Raw genomic sequence first — 13442 nt, 5'->3', positions numbered from 1 at the left:
CTTGTACTATAACCATGTACAGCGCTACAAAACATGAAGTGTTCTGAAAAAACAGGCATTGTAAGTCTCAGTTTTGGCACCTGAAAATAGTAGATGTCTCCGCTACCTCTGCATCTGAAAATCATCATTAGAGATACACTCATTACTGTCTTTGAAGCAGTTGGATGAGACAGTAAAAGCAGTACGGAATTCGAGATTAACCTTTTTAGGTAGCTTATTCAGTGAACTGTTCAGATGATGCACATTAAATAAACCAATTTTTTGACTGATGTGAAGAAAACAGAAAGATTAAATAGCTATCTTCTCAACAAGTGCCATACACCAGGCATGTTGAGTGACATGGTTTCCTCTTGAAGCGACAGCAGGTGAACACAACTGAAGCCTCTGCCATATTGATTTCATGCACTTGTTTTTTTTAACTTTCAGAAAACAAGCCAGGAAAAGGCAGACATTTCACAGCACAGATTGGTGCAATTTGTGCTAATGGCCTAAGCGTAGATGCAAGCAGCAGCTCACTTCTCTTCGTGTGGAACAGTCAACAGGGCCAAGTTCTGGTGAGACAACTGCTACCACAGCACACCTTGCCCCAGCCCAGCAACACCTCCTCCAACAGCTTCATAACAAACAGGGAAAGAACTAAGAACAAAGGAGAAAGTCTGTGCTGTCTTGCAATGGTGTGCAAAAACCAGACACAACCAACTGTGAATCAAGGTTGCAGTCTCTGCTGACCACATGCAAGCTGTTGCACTTCGATGTAGTCAAGCGCTCTTCCAGATAGCAAAACTACAGATGCCCTAAATCCCTCATCCCTGGTACTCCTCTGACAAGGCAAGTCACTTCCTTGGAGTCCTCAGGCATCACAGAGACAGCAAGAACACAGATTTCTTTTATAAATAGGAGCAAACAGTACTGCAGTTCTTTCCATTCTTCCCAAGGGCCTTCCAACCAGCGTCCTCTGAAGCAGCTCCACTGCTTTAGCTGGAAAGACCTGCAAAAAGAGGTTTTGACAGAAGCAGAGACCTAGCATGGGAAACCAGAGCCAAACTGGTACAAGTCAGAGGAGATTGTAAGCAGCAGTATTATACTGCTTTTTGGGTTTAAAATATTCAGCAAGGTCAATATAGAGCATGTAGCTATCTCCCGGCCTGTATACGCCCCAAGCTATACGCACCGACAACATTATGCCAAAGGCCCTCACAGGTCTCTGCAGCAGAGTCACCAGCAGCTCCCAGCCCTAAGCACCCTCATTAGCAAAAGGTGGAGAGGACACTTACCGATGATGTTATTGCCCTGAACAGCGGCACGCCTCATCCCGTCGGGATGAAGAGCCATGCTTTGCCTTGGCGTTGCAAGGAGCACTCGCCCCGCTCCTCGGTGCACGCCATCGCCAGAGCCACATGCAGGGACTGTTGCACATAAGGGGAAAGCACAGCACTGATGCTACGCGGACCACAAAGAATGTATTTTTTAGCATGACCACACACACCAGGCCAACCCACACAGCAGATACTGGGGAGAGCAGGGCAGCCCGAAGGGTTTCATGCTGAAGAGGGACCGGCTGCCAAGAAGAAAAGGTGGCTGGAACATGAGGGGGAGATCTCCCTGCACAGCAGCAGTGATTAACCAATACTGATAATGGCCTCTAGTATCTGAAATGAAGCATAAGGAAATGTCATGAAAAGGACTAATGCCAATCAGTAATAAAGACAGAGTCAGGGCTGTTGCTCAAATAAGAATTTTTTTTTTTGCCTAGGTTACTTGTTGATAAAAAAAAAGTTTCCGCATGCAGGGACATCCTGTTCGCTGTATTAAATTAAAGGGATGATTCAAGAGGGAACAGCTTTCGGTAAGCAAGGGGGGAAAATCAATTTCAGGTTGCTACGGACAACTGGGCTGTCTCCTGTAAAACTAAATTGGATTCAGCTCTACGAACCTGAACACTAAACATTCCCTGAAATACAACACACACACGCTCTCTAAATAAATAAATACAATAAAATACAGTCTTGTGTCATCTCTTGGCTTTTTTTTTTGCTGAACTAAGGACGTGCTCAAACCTGCTAATTACTGCAAAATACAGGACTGGTGTTTTGGCTCAACAGGGGCTTTCTTTCCTGACTGCCAGTTCAACACTGACTGCCGCCTTATGGGGAAAAGATATTTAATGGCAGGGTGGCATTTGGCAAAATGAATCAGAGCAGTGCTCAGATTCACCATGCTCTGGGCCCTTTTGTGTGCTCTGGGCTTGCAGTGGGATCTAAAACAATGTTCTGCTGATCGAGGCTCCTGCAGAGCTCAGCTAGCAAAGGCTGGAGAAAACTCAGCCTGGGGCTTTCAACCATGTCCTAGCTGATACTGGATGGAGACAGTTTAATATGCCCATGGACCTTGAATAGCCTGAATAGAAACAACATCCTCCACCTGAGCAGCAGACCTGTGGTCACAGCAGCCAGGTAGGAACCTCACATGGAGGGACCACTGGGGACAACACAGCGGCTGTGGTCTGACAGCTGTCCTCTCCCCACACCTTGCACTGGAATAATATCAAACAGGTTTTAAGCACCATGCCCACTCACTACAGCAAGTAAAGATGTGTGGGCACAAGGCTGCATCACCTCCACGCCTGTGGGATATTCTCCTCCAGCACATCAGCAGCCCAGAGCAATGCAGAGAAGACCCCCTCTGCAAACCACAGATCCCCCAGTCCTTACATCCCGCTGAACAAGGAGGGCAGGGAACAATGGCAGCCCTGGGAGCCTCACCACCCCTCTGTGCCAGGCACATTAATCCCTGCAGTCCTTGAAAGCCTGGGGGGACTGGGAGCTTGGGAGAGACGTTTAAGGAAACAGAGGCACAATTTGGCAAAGATCAGAGCCACTGGCCAGGATCTGCATCAGGCTTCTCATGGGTTGGAAAGAAGAAGATGAAATCAAGGTGCGGGGGAGCTGATACCCCATGAAATAAGGGAATTGGGCTGTGGCACGGCCTCCAGCACAATGCCGAGCTGGAGCTGCACAGCTAGTTATGTTCCTATGATCACAGTGAGCTCAGCACCAACCATGCAGCATCCTTCTGCATCACAGATGGACCCAGGGGACAGACATCAGGCCATCACAACAGCCCACTGAGAAAATGAAGGGTAAGAGCTGGATGCCAAACTCCAAACCCCTGGTCAGAGAGGCTGGAGCAGAGGAGATCAGGCATCTGATTCTGTACCCTTCCCCAGTAGCTGTTAAGCAATCAAATAAATCCATCTAGATCAATCTCTCCATCAAGACAACAGGAAACATTCCCATCCCACGATACTATAAGTCTTAATTTTATGGAGCAGTTGATGTTTTTCCAATGAAATGTACCATTAAAATATAAGATTTTATTAGCAAAATCAATGATGTGTGCAGAGACAGTCCCTCATGGCTTTTAAAAAAAACTATGAATAATTATAAAACTGATAGCAATAGAGAACATTGTGCAATTATTACAGCTGTTTTACAGGATTCTCTAATAATGATGGCCCCTACTTCTGGTAAGACACCTTAAGGCAGTACCACAAAAAAAAAACAACACACACACGAAAAAAAAGCAACAGAAACACAGCATTCCCCTGCACTTAGAGGGTGCAAACATGGTGCCCACTTTGTGTTTATTGAATTACTTTTTTCCCAGCAAGAAGAGAACATTGTGGAAACTAAAACACCACAACATTTACAGAAATATTCACCAGTCACCCATCTATTTCTCCTTCTTCACCAGTTCCAGTGTTTTGTTGCATTGGAAAAACAACTGGGGGAGATTTACTCCCATTTAAATCTAGCAGAAACGGAAGCCAGAGAGAGAGAGGCTGTGACCTTTCAGCACCCACAAAACGCATGATAGTCCTTAACCATACACACAGGTCAGGTATCTGCAGCATCCAAAAACCCTCTGCAAGCAATACACCCACTGGGGACACAGGAGTGGAGTCCTGACACCCATTTTTCCCACCAGGCTCACTCGTTTCCCATGATGAGCAGCCACAATGCTGAACCCACAGCCAGGGCTTTGTGGACACCTGAGCGTGGCTGCCCTTCAGTGTTTCATCCAGCACCACATCCAGCTGTGGAGCTGGGATGGTTGAGGCAGCTGGACCTCCCCATCTTTCAGAAGGAAGCCAGATGCGCATGGGACCCAAGTACTCACTATCCTCACCTCCCACAAGATCCTCCCAGCGTGCCATTCTCCTGTTCTCAACTAGTAGCTATCATCCACATCAATACCATCATAAAGAGCTCAGTCAAAACATTGAGGCACCCCAAATCCAACGCTCACCAAGCCCACTGTCCGACTTCTCGGGAAGCTCTGGTTAACACACAAGGAGCACCATTAAGTCCCATTTATTGCAAAGCGCTCAAGAATGTGCTTATATGAAGTGGTGCCAAAAAACAACTGCCAGTTGTATCCCAAATGTTTTGCCTAGCACCTACACCTATCTATGCACAGGAGCCTAAGGTCCACTCAGAGATAAAAATAAAGTCTCTACTCCACCTGGCTTTAAACAACCTCCGGATGTGTGTGGGGATGGATGAGGAAAGAGTAACAAGATTACTCAACAGATGTTTTCATTAGCATAAATTTGCCATTCATTCCTCTTTCTTCTACCATCAAACTCCCCTATTATCCTCGCTGGATAATTTACAGTGCTTCTTGCAAAGTACAGTCTCTGAGAACAGAGACAGCATACACTTGATAATGTAAAGTTCAAAGAGCTGAGCCATGCATGACCTGCAAGCATATTGTTGCTATTTCCTTGCATGTATAAAAGGGCTTTGCCTTCATGCAATGCTGGAACTTGTCATCATGAAACACCCTCCTATTACAACATGGCCCAGAGGAGCTACTATTTTGGGTCCTAATAATGTGCTTGGTTTTACAGGAAAGCAAGAAGGCAAGTAACATGGAACAACCCAGCTGTCAAGTAGAGAAACAGATGGAATCCTCACGTAGCTACACAGATTGCCTTAGTCAAGTGCTGTCACAGCCCATCCTTGAGATGGGAAAGCACAGTGCAGAAGCTAGATGAAAGGAGCTTGTGAAATTAAGTAGCATCATTACCTCCACAAGCCCTGTGAAGAGACAATAGAGAATTGCTTTCCAGGCACTCTGATCCCAAGGCAATAAAACATGACTCTAAGTTGTTAGGCTGTTTTTTCCCCTACTAGAAATGCCTTTTGGGCGAGTGACAATTGCTCAATTCTCCCACCTCTCTGGCCCCCACAAAACACAATGAGCATCCACGGAAGGATGCACCAAGAAGCACAGGTCACATCTGTGGTCTCGGAAAAGCTCTCCTGAAGTGAGTGCAAACAAGGCTGGCTGGAGGTGTCCCTGCTAGCATGGCCCCAGGTGCTGGCAGGTCGGCAGGCTGTGCTCTGATTCACTCTGCTGTGGCTTCTAGTCCACAATTTGTCTTCCAGACAATCTAGAAAACCACAACACCTGCCATGGCAAACCAGGAGAGGTGATGGACTGGCCTGACTCTCATTCAAACGCTTGAAAGGATGTTAAATGCAAGCTAACAAACCAGTGCTTTGGAAACCTGGGCACACTTGGGGATATCAGGGCCCACATCTAATAAACACAGGGCCTGTGCTTTGCACCTACAGTCCAAGTTTGGATTAGAGCAGCCTCTGAGTGCAGCTGGCTATTCATGCCCACAGTTATTCAAGCAACAAAGGCTGCACACAGAGGGAAGGCTGAAGCCAGATTATGAATGAAATACCAGGATCGATTCCCTTATCTACCCTCCGCCTCCTGCTAACTGGAAGATGCTATTCAGGGATAATATAATTTAAAGGCAGAGGCTAATGATGAATCAGATTGATTTTTAGGATGAGCGAATGGATGTAATTGCAGTCTACCTTCTTGCAGCTTGCCAAGTCATAGCAAGGTTCAGGACAATCTGGCCTCCTCTCCCCTTCCTCATCACAGCCCCTTTCCCTCCTCCGTCCCTCACCAAAGAAAGAAAAAACCCTCACAGAAAAGAAATTCCTTTACACAAAATTAAGTGTTGTCTGGGGCCAGCTCAATGCTGGCTTCCCTCTCCCTGCTAAACAGTACAGAGCCTGAATTAATGGATGTGCAGAGGGTCCACTTTCCGGGGAAGAGCAAATTCCAAGCTTGCAGCTGGGAAGAATGCATCGTATGTCTGGTATTCACGCTGCGCCTCTTTTCCTCTTCCTTTTTTTGGCCGTATAAGGAGCTGAGCACAGCAGGCTGGGCCAGGGAGCACCGAGCTGTGTGCTCAGTGCCGTTATACTTCCGACTTTGTTTGTCTTTACTGAAAATCCAATCGATCCATCTAGGAAAAAGGCTAGTGCATACACTGCGGAGCATCGGGCTCAGACATCATGCTCCTGAGATGTGGCATAAAAAGAGGAGCAAGCTGAACTAAACCAGCCCAGCAAGTGCTCCTGCAGAGATGCATGCACATGCACAGGCAGTAATTTTCTTAATTACGTTGGAGGGAAGGGGGTGTTAACTTAAACACTTGAGACTATTTCAGCTACAGTCCTAGAAGTGCTGTTTCCCAGGTTAGCAGCACTCAAGCCATACCTGCACAGGAAATAAAGGCAATGTGGCCTTCAGTGTACACACCTAGGGCCGGGAGGATTACGTGCCCTCGGCCACAGAGAAATATGACGTCGCTAACACACACAGGTTATAAACAAGAGTGGGGGACCACGCTTTAGAAATGCAAATTGCTGGGAATTTTTCCTAAAGTCCTGACAATGTCTAAGTTCAAGTCTATTGCAGCGATTTCAGCAGCAGACTGGGATTTCCATATCCCTGATGCAATTACAATATTACATTCTAAAAAATAAAACTTTTTTGCCATTGCTGCTTCTTCTGTAAACAGCAGATTATTCCTGTGGGCATCCAGAACTTTGCAGAAGCAAAAAGAAGAGGAGAAAGACTTATTCCTCCAAAGGCAGGAAATCCTTGATCACAAATACCCAGAAACACTCTGCATCAACTCCCCTTTCTCAACTCTGTTTGGCATCAAAAGAGCAACTCTCATTTCATCCCACAGGAGAGTGGTGACAACAGCTGCAGGGATGAAGACACAAACATGGGATTGATCACCATCAGAGCATGGCAAACAGCCCCAGGAAAGAAGGAAGACCACAGACACACTGCTAATGTCCAGATTGTCGCCAGTTCAGTCCTGGCTTTTCTTCCCATACAGAAGCCCTGAAAATATCTGCAAAACCATCTATGCTGTTCCTTACTCTCAGCTACTTCAAAGCAACGTGCTTCTGTCTGCTTTCCTCAGCCAGGCATCAGGGTCCCAAGCGAGGCCACAATAGAGCTGGCCAGGAAGATGATGGGGAACCTTAAAGAAATCAGCAACTTGGCCCACTTCCCCAAGGGTGTTGCCTTTGACCCAGGCTGACTCTCAGTCCCTTGAAGGATGATGCAAATCCTCCGTAACAGGCAGGTTCACAGTCTTCTGCCCCAGATACCATCTCATTCCAGTGTCCAAAATATAAAGATTTACTTAATCCTGAGGCAGGAGGTTTAATCTTCCTCTCAATTTTATTTTGTTCTTTTGCCAGTAGTCGTTAACACTGAAATAATTCTTCACACACACAGAGAAGCATCCAGTCTGCCTCTGGATCTTAATGTCGTTAGTCTCAAAAGCCTCCTCTAGCAACAAGCCCCATGCTCTGAATTACAGGTTGGGTGACAGAGTTGGTGTTTTGTTTTTTTTTTTACCAGCTTCAAGATTCTCATCTTTCATCTTTGACTGTGTACGTGTCTGTGTATCAGGACAAGGAGAAGAGACACACCAAAGCTGCTTCCCCACTCACAGACATCTCTCTGTGCTTCGAAGAGGATGATGCCCCTGCTTTCAGTCCCTCTGCAAACACAATTAGAGGTCAGGACACTGCCTGGGCAGAAGCACGACGCTCCCCATCAGCACCATGCTAGCTTCCCTCTATGGAGACTGAAGGGTGCTGCTCCTTTGGATGACACTACCGACCATCAGAGCCCCTCATGCTTGGTCCCAGGACCACAGCTGCGGGCAGCAGCTCATGAGCAACCCGAACCCACCCAACCATCCCGTCCTGTCTTCCCACCTCTGCCAAGCATGTCAAGTCCCATTCTTTCGCCAGCACCAGTACCTTTGGGCTGCGGTTCCCCATTGCCACCCTCTCCTTGGAGGTCCAGCCCCACTTCCTGAAGCTGCCTGCTCCCTGCCCTCTACCTGCATAGAGTTGCCTGCACCAGGGAATGGGAAGGACAGTGGCCAGGAAACCTCTTCATTACATCCATATACAGTCTTCAGCCTTCACCTGTTGCATTCAGAAGGAGTCAGGGATGCTCTGAAGCACCCGGTGAAGTGACTTGGATGAAGACACACAGTTGAAACTCGGCTGGGAGAGGGGAAGATTTCCAGCCTCATTAATAACAGCCTGAAATTAAAAGCAGAGCTTGCAGTACAGCTGCAATTCCAGACACCCCGCTGCTTGTGTTAACAGTGTGGCTTTATTATGGTCAGGGATTAAAAACAGCTCCAACAATTAAAAGAGGGAAAAAAAAAAACCACCCAACAACCAAAAGAACTACCACCAACAAAAATCAGCAAAATAAAAAATTCCTGTGGGCTGGAATGATTAGCAAAAAAAAGTTGTGTCATGAGGAGCAAGAGTGAATGCTTCCTTCCCTGCTGCTAACAGGCCAACACTTGCCCCCCGCCAAGTGTATTTGTCCTGTACCCGCAGGAAGCCATCCGGTGCCCCGTGGCTCAGCATCAGCCACCATTGGTCCCCCATGGGATGTCACCTCATGGATGTCACCACCATGGGATGACCCAGAGTAGGTGCTCTGTAACCACCCTGCTCCAAGTAGGCAGCTTGGAAATCTTCATCTCTCCTGCTGCCTAAATGCTACAGCATTAAGGAAAAAAAAAAGGAAAAGAAAAAAAGTCTTGCAATAAACTATTAATATGCCTGGAACTTCTCAGGAGGCAGCAGTCCTTGATGAGCAGCCCGAGGAGGTGGAGAGAATCAGTGGACCTATAAGGCCACTCACAAGAGCCAAGCAGAAGCATGCCCACGTTTCTTGAAGGTGAGCTGGTTGCCCAATGGTTCCTGAAAAGACCATCACCCTGTGTGCCCTAACACCTGCCCACAGCAGCCTGTCGCCAGCTGGGATGAGAAATCAGTGGGAAGCCTCAGTTTGTCATGTCTCGATACAATAGTCATTGCCTTTGAGGACTTGGTCCATAATGGTGAGATTTTAACCTACTTTCTCTTCTTTATAAGAATTAAAAGCAATAAATTCATGAGGAAAGAGGAAAAAACTATCTCACTTCTCTTTCCCCCCCTTCCTGATATAGAACATGACCTGCTTTCTTTTCAAGCACTGGCAGCTCACCAAGAGGGCCAAATCTCTGCAGCCGAACCCTTTCCAAGGGGAGACCCCTGGGCCTCCACAGGAACAGCTACAGGGACCAAGGGCTATGTAGGGACCTCAAAAGCCCTGGAAAGCAGTTTGCTAAACTCCTGTATGAGCAAGGGGGAGAATAGAAATAAATTAAAAACAAGGAATCATCTCCGTGCATGCACATAAGGCAACAAACAGAATGGGAGCAGGAAAAATAGACATTCAAAGCTGTTTCTCCAGGTCACCAAGGATAAGTGATTCTTCACACCCCAAAATACGGAGGAGGTGCAGCCCCCAGCCCAGGGAAGAGGGCCGTGAGGAGTGGCCCACCAATACCTGTGCAGAACCTCCCACCATCTCAGCACACACAGCAGTACTCACTGCTCCCCTCTGGTTTTGGGGAGCACAGAGGCAGGAAGTCCATATTCAGCAAGGAAGAGATGATCCTTCACTCCGTTATTACCATCATGGTCATGAAAACTGCCATAGTTTTAAGCTTGGCACCTTTCTTCTCCATCAAGATGAGATAAAAACCAAGGGTGATGTGTCCAGGGAAATCACCTATGTTCACTGCAAAGCTATTGAGGACCACGAGTCCCTTAAGGGCCAAAAATATCAATGTGAGGCTCACACTTGCTTTTTCTCAACAGTATTTCTCCTGTCTGTCTTCACAGGTTTGTAGACCAGTTGCCCAGAAGCTCTGGAGTTTGGGATTTCTTCTTTTATTTCACTGTTGCTTTTGCCTTTGAACAACAAAAGAAAGCAAGCACAGAAAGCAAGCACAGATGCGGCACTGCAGGAAGGCAAAAGTTTCCTTTCAGCTAAACAGAGCCACATCTACAGCTCTTCCACCACTGCAGACTCAAGTCAACCCAAACCTGGCCCATCAACCAAAGAAGCCTTCTTTGTACTATATGGATATAAACTCAAAGACCAGAGGCCATCTGCAGAGACATGCTCTGGGCAACAAATTCCCGCAGCTACCAAAGAGCTGCGATACTCCAGAGCCAACACAACAGTGGCCATCTGCACCCAATACAACGGACCCAGACTCCTCCAGCGTTTCCCATGGGCACATACAGGACAAATCTGGTCCTCATGGCTGCAGCATCCCAGCAGTAAAAGCAACACTGGGAGCACCCAACAGATCTGAGCCCTGTTCTCGCTCTGGGATGGATGAAGAACTATTTTCCATACGGGATCAAAGCTCCCTTAACGGGGATGTGACTACTAGGTGACAGAAGTCTTCACCATTTTGGGAGACTTCTAGAACAGTGAATTCAGGTAAATTCCTGCTGCTGTAATGAAGGATGATGATGCCCAATCCAAACAAAGAAGATCCATTGTTATATGACAATGCATATGTCTAGACAGCTGCTCTCAAAAGCCTGACAAAAACATTTTACACTGTTCGTTTTCATAAGCTCAGAAACTCCAAGCCAGGCTGTGAAAACCCTTTATAATTCCCTTCACTGTAGGGCTACGAAGGGCTTCAACAGAATTGTACTTGAAGCCGTGTCTGCAAAAATATCACATCTAAGGTGGCAAGTCCCCAGCAACCACACAGCTGTCTGCACCATGTCCAGGGCTGGTTTGATAGCATAAGAAAACCAAAACCTCCTTTCTTTTTCCCAGCAGAAGCCTCCAGCATTTCAAAAACATTTAAATTAAAACTAATAAACCTCACAATATACTTTCTTTTTCAGACAACAGAGTACTTTCTAAATACCAAGGTGACTGCAACCAAAAGTCACCGCGGCTTAACAAATTTGGGTGAAGTGACTTCTCAGTGGTTTCAACTAAAGTGCTTTGCCTTGCGTTTACAGCAGGCTGGGAGCACACATGGTCACCACAACTCAGCCAACGTTCAGCTGTGATGACGAACACCTCCCTGCAGCCTCGCAGTCCCATGAAGGGAAGCATTATCCCCACTTTGCAGACAGGAGAAATGGAAGGTCAAGAACAACAAACCACAAAAAACTAAACAAACAAAAACAAAACAAAAAACAGCCCAAGAGATGAAATTTGAAGCTGCGCTGCCCCATCACACTCACTCCTGGGTGGAAAAGAAGGGGATGCTTGACAAATGTGGGATGATGGCTGCACCAGGTACAGCCTGGCAGGAGGTAAATGGGCTGAGGCTTAGGGAAAGCATATGGGACCAGGAGGAGCTGAGCAAGTGCCAGCCAGCAAGGAAGATGCTGTGGCCATAAAGCCCATGGCAAAAAAAGAGAAAAAAAAAAAAAAAATCAGACGATCCAGATCCTGTCCTTACAAATAGATGCTACAGTCTTTATCCTACATAGGACAACTGCATTGAGAAAGATTCCCCCCCTCACCCCACAATTTGTGACACTCTACATCACAGCTTTTTAGGTGCAAGTAATAGCCATCCCCGTACAGGCAGATGGGGATCAATGCTACAGCTAGTGTCAAGCTGGGCTGCTCCTGCTCTTGAAGAACTGTGCTTCCAGCTCCAATAGAAGGATCCCCATGTGCTCAGACACCCCAAATGGCCAAAATCAAGCCAGTGCTGAGCACTGCCTTCCCTTAGAGATTTTACCAACAAACATCTGAATAAAATCACAGTGGGCCACCTGCATATACTCCTCCAAAAACATATTTGGTTCAAACCCACTCCTCCCTCATCTCCTCTGACATAAGATCATATTTCTCCATTAATAGTTGAGGTGCTGCTGACACCCTGAGCAGGAGGGTGATCCCCTTTCAGAGCTGGTCCCCTTCCAGAGCTTCAAAGTCTCAGTGAAATAACCAGCTGCAGCTCAGGGTGGAAATCAACACTGGGACCAGTAGCTCTCATCAACTACAACAGCTCTAGAATTCTCTTTAGAGCATTATTGGAATTCATTGGTTTAAACACACTAATATATCGAACCCACCAAGGACTTAAACTTTGTACCTATACAATTCGAGAACACATTCATTACAAATGTCATAACACACCTACAGTAAACTATTACTGCATTTCCAGAGAAGAAAATCTAGGCATCTGTAGGAGCAGTGGGTTGTCAGAGAGAGTACTACAGTCAAAGAAAGAACTCTGCTTTCCCCCTATTTTCCAGCCCATCACAGACACATGCTCTCAAGAATCCAAGTCTTTCCTCATTAAATGAGGAACGAACCACCTTTCTGGGGTGACACCTCAAGCGTTGTTTTTTCTTCCCATTTTAGCATGTGCAAGCCTTGAGGAGCTAAGGGGACCTGTGAGCTGCTGCTTCTCAGAGAGACTGGACACTCCTGAACAACAGCTCTGAGTAGTTCAAAGCTGGCACCCTCCAGTTTCTGCCAACTTGCTTGGTTCCCAAAAGACAGTCTATGGTCCTTCTTCTAGATTGACACATCCATTTTTTCACTAGTCCTCTGATAAAAAAAAAATGGATGTTTGATGCAAAGAAAAATGCATCAGTACAGCTAGAAGATGTCAGCATTGTGCAAACAAGCCCTCAGCACCACATCATACATGGAGATGAAAGCCACAAGATCCCATCCTCCTCTTGCTAAGGTACATTTGTATTAGTGGGATTTAAAATGGATTTTAAGCATTAGCTGAGAACCTTCCTCAGTAAAGGGAGTCATCCAGGCACCTTCGCAGGAACAAACCTCCTCCTTAGGGCAACCTGATGTTGGAAGGTTTTGCTCAGGGCAACACTGGACAGAGGACTCAATCACAAAAGCACCCAACATCACTGCTGGTCTTGGCAAGGTTAGATTTACTACAGCAAGGACTAGAAAGAGGATCTGCCTAGTCCAGAGGCCAGAAGTCCAAAAGGCAAGCCAAAAAGTAATTTGTTCCCTTTCCTAGCAAACTGTGTTTTCAGCTGGAAGTCGCTTGGCAGCCTTCCTACCAGAGGATGCGGCAGGTCAAGACAAGGGTCCATTCCTGGCCAGGCTGAACAGGGACATGAAACACAAGAACAGACAGCACTTTGCAAACATGGGCTGAAACACCAGGAGAACAGCATCTGCTGGGCTGTCCTTTGACAGCAAGGGAC

At 46.7% G+C, this 13442-nt stretch overlaps 1 protein-coding gene across 22 annotated transcripts in view; it reads right to left on the bottom strand.

Annotated features, from left to right (window-relative positions):
* Positions 1–13442, bottom strand: part of LPP (LIM domain containing preferred translocation partner in lipoma) — a 348425-nt gene that overhangs the window by 277282 nt on the left and 57701 nt on the right. The window contains exon 1 of one of the 22 annotated variants that reach the window (XM_074877370.1): positions 1275–1392. The exons of the other annotated variants lie outside the window; for them this stretch is intronic. The gene's annotated coding sequence lies outside the window, so the exon portion shown is untranslated. Of the gene's footprint in view, positions 1–1274; positions 1393–13442 lie in introns of those variants that run through there. 22 annotated transcript variants of the gene reach the window in all.

Source organism: Strix uralensis, chromosome 9 (assembly GCF_047716275.1).
Source record: "Strix uralensis isolate ZFMK-TIS-50842 chromosome 9, bStrUra1, whole genome shotgun sequence".
NCBI lineage: Eukaryota > Metazoa > Chordata > Aves > Strigiformes > Strigidae > Strix > Strix uralensis.
Note: the sequence above shows the minus strand (reverse complement) of the source record. Positions and strands in the feature narration are given on the sequence as shown.